Source organism: Dermacentor silvarum, chromosome 7 (genome assembly GCF_013339745.2).
Source record: "Dermacentor silvarum isolate Dsil-2018 chromosome 7, BIME_Dsil_1.4, whole genome shotgun sequence".
Taxonomy (NCBI): Eukaryota; Metazoa; Arthropoda; class Arachnida; order Ixodida; family Ixodidae; genus Dermacentor; species Dermacentor silvarum.
The window spans coordinates 18,595,950-18,605,027 of NC_051160.1; positions in this window are offsets into that span (position 1 = coordinate 18,595,950).

Genomic DNA, 9,078 nt, shown 5'->3' on the forward strand with positions numbered 1-9,078 from the left:
AGCGCGCATCGCCACGACATGGCCTCCGAGATAAGCGGCGCCCGCGGCGGCGCGCGGCGCACTGGGACTTACGTCATAACGACAACCACCAGGTGCATGCGTCGTCTACTTAGCTGCTGTTTATAAGGCTGCCAAAAAAGAAACTATGCAATTAGCAGCGCTGCGGCTTTGCCCACGTTGCTTTAGTGGCATATACTACTTATTTACAACAAATTTAGCCAAAGTGAAATTTCGTTGCTGTTGGACCTTTTTAGCGGCCTCCTACAACCCCTTCTTTTATTTCAACTTAAACGAGGCGAAGAAAACCGGGGCTGGCCACATTAAATTGATTATAAGCGAAATAATATGCGATATATATGTTTGCCACCTAGTTATGATGGTATTGCTGACTACGCCTCGTTGTATTCCCTCTCCGTCTAAATATGTAGCGCTCTCTCTTAGGGCCTATAGGGGTGTTTTGAAATGAACAAACAAAAACTTTCAAATACAATAATACCAAATGATTTACCGGAGCATACGGGTTGTTATATACAAGCACATACGTTTATACCGGAATAGTTGATATCTGGGTGATGAAACGTATACATTATTATTATTATTATTATTATTATTATTATTATTATTATTATTATTATTATTATTATTATTATTTTATTATTATTATTGTGCGATGGGGAAAGCGACGGAGTGGCACACACTGGGCATCGATCGAGCCACCACCAACTCGCTCCTGGAGGGCACCGAGTAACAGTGTTCCGTTTAAGCGCAGACTCCGGCGACCTATTGTCTCCCGCTGATAGCCTACAGCTCTTTCCGGTGTCCCAACCCCTGTCAGCACCGTGCTCGAGCAAAGGGCGCGCGCGCTTGTTTGCTCTCCAGCTTCGGGTGCTTCCCGAGCGCGCGACGTTGTTGTCTGTGTGGACGCAAGCGAGGGAGTGTGGTGGGCCAAAGTGTTCGGGCGTCTCTCGCGCTGCGTGGTTCGCGCAAGTGTGTGTCTTCTGGGAAAGGGACCCACAGAGAGAGAGAGAGAGTGGAGAGAAGGCAGGGAGCTGGGTTTCGTAGAACAAGAGACTACAGAAGCGAGAGCCTGGGGCCGATCAAAGATTAAGTCCCGACCCCGGCTGGCTTCACGGGAATTGCTTCAATATGTTCCCGGTTTCCCCGAGGCGTGTGATAGGCTCGACGACGTTGACTAGGTCCGGTCGAGACGACGCCGGAGTTAAGCACAACGAAGGAAAGAGGGTCGAGGAGGAGGAGGAGGAGGAGGTGACGTGGGACGACGTTGTCGTCGTTGTCAACAGACGCGCTGCCGTGACGCGTCGCGAGCTCTTCGATTGTCGAGGAGTTTGGTGCGCGGATGTGTATAGAAGGCGGCGGTGGCTCGGCCACTGTAACGAACCTGTCTTTCGGCGATGATTTCGGCGAGGCGTTTGACGCGCGAAAGACGACGCGGGCCTCTCCTTTGGCTGAGTGGAGTTTGTATGTGTACAAATAGCGCAAACAACGGGAGCAAAGAAACGTAAGGCCATGGTTTATGACTTCAGGGGCAGGGTCTTTTTTTTTCTGCTCGATTTATTATAATCCGACGAAGTTTTCTGCTTCAGTTGGACGTTTTGTGACCAATCTGTTAGTCTTAATAGTTACGTGTAATCTGCTATACTTGTAATCTCCAGTGTTCTCCTGTGCCCCCCCCCCCCCCCCCCCACACACACACACACACGCAATTTGCGCGCATGCAACATAATCATCAATCACTTTCAACAACGATCACAACATTTGGCATTTGCCATTCGAAGAATCGTGCTTAATAAGTACATTGCTTGACTCGGTAATGAATAGATTACTTTGTCAATTTCCATACGTGCGCCTGTATACTGCGGTGATGAAGTTAAGAAATTTGCAGGCGCACGTTCGAATCAGCTAACGCAAGACAGGGGTAAGTGGATATCACATGAACAGGCCTTCGTCCTGCAGTGGACATAAAAATAGGCTGATGATGATGATACTGCTCTGATCCATTATTCACCCATGTCAGCTATTGAATAAGGACGCTCAACGCTGCCACCCTTTCCCTTAAGTTTACCTATAAGAATAGTTGGAAATGTAACAAAACATGATTTGGCCGTAAGGAAAAGTGCCAAACAGACAAATTCCTCCGCATGACCTTAGTATTTCTTTTCTTGCTATTTCTTTCTTTGTTTATTTATTTCTTTTTTTAGGGCTCTGCGAACAGTAATTTTCGAAATCGAATCGAATACGAAACGAACAGTGTCAGAAACGAATCGAATCAAATCGAATATCAAACATTTTTTGAATAGCTTTCGAATAATGAGCCGTCGTTTTCACAATTATTATAAAACGATGCTATCGCACGTTAACACGTAGTCGTTTATTAAAGGCACGAATGGAAGGAGCATCAGGAGGAAATAAGCAACTTGTTCGCGAACTCGGAACTCATTGAAGATTGCGCGTGATGGCAATTTAGCCTCAGATCCCTGAGCGACGGTTCGTGTTTCGCCACGTAACTCCTCACGTTTTGTGTCTACTATGGCCACCGAAAATGAATGTGGCGCTTTGATGTTATGCTTGATCGCGCACTGGTGGCGATTTAAATTACTTCAACTATTCGAAACATTCGTATTTACGAATAGCAACTATTCCATTCGATAACCGAATCGAGTAAGGCAATATATTCGATTTGTTGCTCAAAAGCAGTCGAATATTGCAACACTCTTTCTTTCCTTCTTTCTTACTTTCTTTCCTTTCTTCGCGCCTTTCTTCCCCTATTTATTTATTTATTTATTTATTTATTTATTTATTTATTTATTTATTTATTTATTTATTTATTTATTTTTAACCGCATCAGCAGCACGCGTTTTATACCGATCACTATACGCTTTTATCGAGAGTACCGATTTCGTGTAGTTCTTCTTCGACCGTCACTTAAACAACGGCATGCCGATGTTTCGAATTCTCGTCCGTGCACCCTGTGTTTTGCAAAGCTGCCGTTCGAGCACACCTTAACGATAGCAAACACTCCTTGCAGACGACTATGGCACCGTTACACGTTGCTGATATATCTTGTCGAAAACACACGCATAAAAAGCGACACGGGTAAATCCGCGAACCCGACCGCATTGAAGACTCCAAGCATACGTCCGCGGCAGCTCCTAACGACCCTTATAGACTACTGGCCAGAACAAGAAACAATGCAAGTAAAAGCTTAAACAAAACTTAAAACATAGATGAGTATCAGGGATGTTGCGGCAGCGGCTTTTCCCGTTTCTTCTCCTTGTAAATGCACACAGCAAAAAGAAAAGACGAAGAAGAAAGGAAGAGAGAGCCCACCGGAGCAAAGGAAAAGCGGCCAACTCGAGAGCCCCCTTCTGCCCGCCTCCTACATCTTAATCGGAACTCAATGGCTCCAAATTGCGTTCTTCACAGCGTCGCCTCCATTGCCGGCCGGTCCGCGTTTCACCTCGCGCCGTCCTCGTACTCTTCGTGTTTATGCTGTATACGTTCAAATCTTCACGCGTACGCCATCACAGCGAGATTGTTACACGAGAGAGCTTGTTTGTGTTGGTCTCCTTGCGTTGCCATTCCTTAAAGCAAGTCTCCTCTGGATCTGCATTATAGAAGGCGTGCGCATTTACTTTAAATACAGCTGTTTTTTGTCTTTTTTTTTTTGTTTAGCGCTATAGTTGCTGCAGCGCGGACTTGTTTCTTCACCGTCCCCTCAATGAAGCGGCGAACGGTCGTCCCAATAGCGCCTCCCCAATCATGCGCTTCAGAAACGCGTAGTACCTCGGCACGCTATCCGCCTATTTGCGCGGGCGCGCGCGAGTGCTGATTGATTTAGCCGCAGCCATGCAAACGCTAGTGAATTTATCGTTTGCTCTTTCTTCTTTCTTTCAAATTCGTGCGCTGTTGTAGTTCATTTTCTTTTTCTTCGCTCTTGTTTCGGCTGTTTCTAGTGCAACTTCTTTTTGTTTCATTCTCGCGAGGTTACGACCAAAGAAATGCCGGCGAAAAAAAAAAATTTATGACAAGGACAACAAAAACTCAGTGTGGGAGAACGATTGAATGATTTCTCCATCATAAGATAGAAGCTGCGCGGGCGGACGATGCAGCGCTCTGGATGCATGAAAAGGTGTTCATACATTGAGTAAAAAAAAAAAAAGGAGAGAGAGAGAGAGAGAGAGAGAGAGAATAGGAGGTGTGGTAAAAAAAAAACTCTTTAGGGTGAATGCGTGTCGAACAATGTGATGATTACGCGTTCTCTAGGGGTGCGGGGGTGGACATGATGCTATTCCTAGGCGCAACGGCTAAGGATGGACGCACGGCTATTGTCTATAGGCTGCAGTTCGCGCCTAATTCACTTTTGCCTGTAGAAGGCAGGCTTGCTATGTAAGAAAGCAACATAGACACGAAGGGTAAGTGTAGCGAGTCAGAGCTATAACAGCCTCTCTCGCGTCTGTGGAAAGAGCAGTAAAAAAGAAAAAAAAAATCCGCCGCGAGTATATACGAAGGCGTCAGAAACTTCTACGTCGGGCATAGAAACGTGAGGAGCTCCGTCGTTTTTGCTTTGAGCTTTCTATCCTTCGTTAGTAAGTAAAATTTGCGCACTTGTGTACGCGCAGACAGGGCTCAAACACAAACATGCAGTCATCATGCACATGGTACTTTCTCACGGTGAACCGTTGATGATGTACAAATGGTTCGACACACCTGCGGCCCGCTGTGTACTTCGGTACTTTCGAACATACTTGTCCGTATGGTTGTACACTTTATTCCTAGAGGGCACGGCACACTGCGAACCAATTTACACCTTGAAGTGTCGTTAAGGGTGCAAATCGATACACCCTTACACTGGTGCGATTTTCTCACCTATTGAGCTACGGCCGACGCGTGTTAACACGTCCACATTCTTTGGTAGTTGTGTATGTGTGCAAGGTCTGACCTCGGCAGGGCCATTCAGCGCCTCTCGTGGTCATGGCACTGGCTGCGACACATCCTTTCGACTGCTGACGTCCCGTAGCACGTGGACATTAAGGAGCAGGCAGCTAGCTGGCCAATAAACCCTCGTATGCTATCCCGAAGGCATCAAACCTGCCTGTGTCGAGTCCCTCGCTTTGCATTGAACGGGAAGAATGGGTAAATGAGGGGCCCAATTTTTATTAGTGACGACCCCATAAATGAAACAGATTATAGGGGGTGCAATACGATTAGAAAGTTGACAAGCTATATCTTGCTATATCTGACAAGCTATATCAAGGTAGATAGATAGATAGATAGATAGATAGATAGATAGATAGATAGATAGATAGATAGATAGATAGATAGATAGATAGATAGATAGATAGATAGATAGATAGAGCTAGCTAATCTCTTATCTAGCCGCCTACGTCGTTGTGCTCTCATGGTCGTTTCGTTAACTTGGCATCAAATCAAATCAGTTTATTATTATTATTATTACATCGTATGTTAATGACAGCATATAAAATATACAGACGAGGGTCCCAAAGTACAAGACTGCAACGGGACCCTCGATGAAGGTTACAAATAAAATAATACAAGGATTAGCAGCAGTGCGAACAAATGGAACAAATTTATGAAGTAAAAAATAACATTAGGCATAAATGAATAGAAAACATCAAAATGCATGAGCGCAAAAAACAAGAGTAAGCATAAAGGAATCCAAAACATCAAAAGGCATGAACGCAAAAAAAAGAGTAAATTGAGAAATAACTATTGTGTATAAAAACGCAAATCTAGTACTACTTAACAAGCATCAACATCAATAATTCAACAAATAATCTTTTAATGAATTCTTGAATGAAATTAAAGAAACTTTGGATTTAACAGACATGGGTAAATGATTCCACAATGTGATCGCACAGAAGGATGAAGATGATTTGCCGTAATTGGTAGAAACCTTAGGTAACAAAAAGTTATTGTTAGCAGCAAACCTAGTACAGTTGTAATTTACTAAAAGATCTGAATCAATGAAATTGATGGCAAGTTGATTTGTTAATTGTTTATATAACAACAAAATTAGACTAAACCGAAACAAGTTATTGATAGATAAGATGTTGTTGCAACGAAGAAGAGCAGTGGCGCTGACGTCGCGAGGACAGTGAAAAATAATGCGAATGGCTCGATTTTGTAAATGCTGAAGGGATGAAAGATGATACTGATAAGTATTTCCCCATGATGCGATGCCATAAGTGATATGAGAATGAATAAAAGCGAAGTAAAGACAAAGCAGGGTCTGATGGGAGAAATATGAGCGTGCTTTAAGCAATGCACGAATGCCGAATGCTGTCATCTTTCTAATGTGAGCAATATGGTTAACGAACTTAAGGTTAGTATCGAGTTGAACGCCAAGGAATGATGCACTATCACTGACACTTATGAAATGCGAGTCAATTCTGATGCCTGGCAATGAGGCTAACTTACGTTGAGGTGATTTAAAAATAAGAAATTTAGATTTATTTGGATTAATAAGTAAATAATTTTCGTGGCACCACTTGGACACGCTACATAGGACATCATTTAATTTGGCAGCGACAGCATTAATACATGTATCACCAAAGGAAATAGTGGTATCGTCGGCATATAAAACGCAGTGAGCCATGTGTATGCAGTCGGGAAGATCATTGATGTAAAGTAAAAAAAGTAATGGACCAAGTAATGAGCCTTGAGGCACCCCTTGGTTAATTGTTTTAGTAGCGGAGAAACAGCCTGATATGTATACCGTGTGCTTTCTGTTCAGTAGATAACTTTTTAAGAACTTGAGGGCCGGACCTGAAATACCGTATGCTTCGAGTTTGTTAGACAGGACGAGGTGATTAATGGTGTCAAATGCTTTTGTGAAGTCCAAAAAAACTGAGCCAACTACGCATCCTGAATCAATAGAGCGCTTGATATAGTCAGTCAGGGAAAGCAGGGCAAGGTTAGTGGAACTTCCTTCTCGAAAACCGAATTGGCATGGCTTCAGTAGATTAAATTTTTGCAGGTATTTGCTTAGGCGAATTATAAATAATTTTTCGATAACTTTACTGAGGGATGAAAGAATACAGATGCGGCGGTAGTTGGAAACTGACAGTCGGTCACCCTTTTTATATACCGGAATAACTTTAGCTACTTTCAGCGAGTTAGGAAATATTCCATTCTTGAACGCAAGATTTATAATTACAGAAAGTGGTTCACAAATAACATCAACTACAAGTTTTAAGTGCCGGGCAGAAATTTGATCTATACCGGGGCTGGTCTCTTTAAGATTTACAATTGCTGTCGACACATCAGCAGGTGTCACGGGAAAAAGAAAGAAGGAGTGGTCAGAACGAATTAGGTTACAATGCGAAGTGCTATGTTCTTGACTGAAAATTTCGAAAAAGTAGTTACTAAACGCGTCAGCAACAGTGTCAGGGATGTCATGTGTAATGCCATTATGTATTACTTTCTGTAAAGGTGAACTATGTGGTGATCGATTTAAGAAGTCGTTCAAGAGCTGCCATTGTTTCTTGGAACTGTTAGTGTCATTAGATAATTGAGTTTCGTAATATTTTTTCTTCGCAGTTTTTAGCAGGCATGAAAGAGTGTTGGAATACTTCTTATAGCGCGAAGCTAGAGCAGCGTTAAATGGTTGCCTTTTAACTTTTCTGTACAGGTTATCTTTCTTCCGCATACTTTTTAGCAATCCCTGCGTTAACCAAGGATTCTGGGGATATTTGTATCTTTTTTTACATTTTATTGTTGTTGTACACTCGTGCACGGCTTTGAGAAAGAGAGAAGAAAACTTGTTGAAGGCTTGATCTGCATCACATAACGATGTAACGCTGGACCAATCAGTTGAAGTTATCGAATTAAGGAATGATTCCTGGTCAAATATGGAAGTAACATGAGTAAGTGTTCTAAAGGGCTTAACCACGTTGAATGCAAGAAATATGGGATAGTGATCAGTAATGTTGACATCTATTACTCCAGCATAGGGAGAAGGCGAGAAATTACAAAGTGCATGATCCAGCAATGAAGCACCACCAAGAAGAGGACATCTAGTGGGAGATGATATGAGGGACTCAAACCCATAGCCACTGAAACAATCAGAATATTCTGCGTATGTGGTATTTTCGATATTAAGCAAGTTAATGTTGATGTCTCCAATTAAGAGAACACGCTTGTTTTCTGATGATAACTTATGCAGAATGGTGTCCAGGCCAGAAATGAAATCCCTCACGTTCGAGGAAGGAGAGCGGTAAATGCACCCCAGGATAACCTTGTTATTATCATTAAAAAAAGTATGATCTAATTCAATCCACACGGATTCACAATGTATGACGTCAAACAAAAGATCTTGTCGGCGTCTGTAGGGTATATCAGAGTCAATAAAGATTGCTGAGCCACCATAACTACCTGATGAACGGTGACAGTACTCAGCTTCGTACGATGACAGGCCGAAAAGGTTCCTGTAGTACGTGCAGAGCCAAGTTTCAGAGACGCAAACAATATCGAAGGAATGAGCAAGTGAACTTATGAAGTTATAGATATTATCTGAATTTTTGCGGAGGCTTCGTGCGTTAAAATGAACCAAGGAACGATTACATTCAGTTAGTATGTGCTTCGCCTCAAGGCGACACCATGTACTCAAGGCGACACCATGTACCAGACGAACATAAATGAACCCAGCGAAAAAAAATATTAACACCCAAAACCACTGAAATGGGTTCGGACGTGGGTACTAAGTGAACGAAACACTAAATGATGCTGGTAGAAGTCAGTCATGAGCATGACTCAGCAAAAAAATGACAATGACTCAGCGAAAAAAAAAGATTAACACTCAAAAAACCAAATGAATGGGTTCTCATGTGGTACTAAGTGAAGGAAAAGGCTAAAGCTTGATGGTCGAAGTCATAGTCATGTGCATGACTATGGCTTTCGCCTTAAGGTCTCTTAGGTGTAGCTAAAGGGACTCCTGAGGACTCATGACATGAATGTCATGACATGCGTGTCATGTAGGTCACGAAAGAGCCGCCGCCTACGTCTTGGTGCTCTCATGGTCGTTTCGTTAACTTGGTA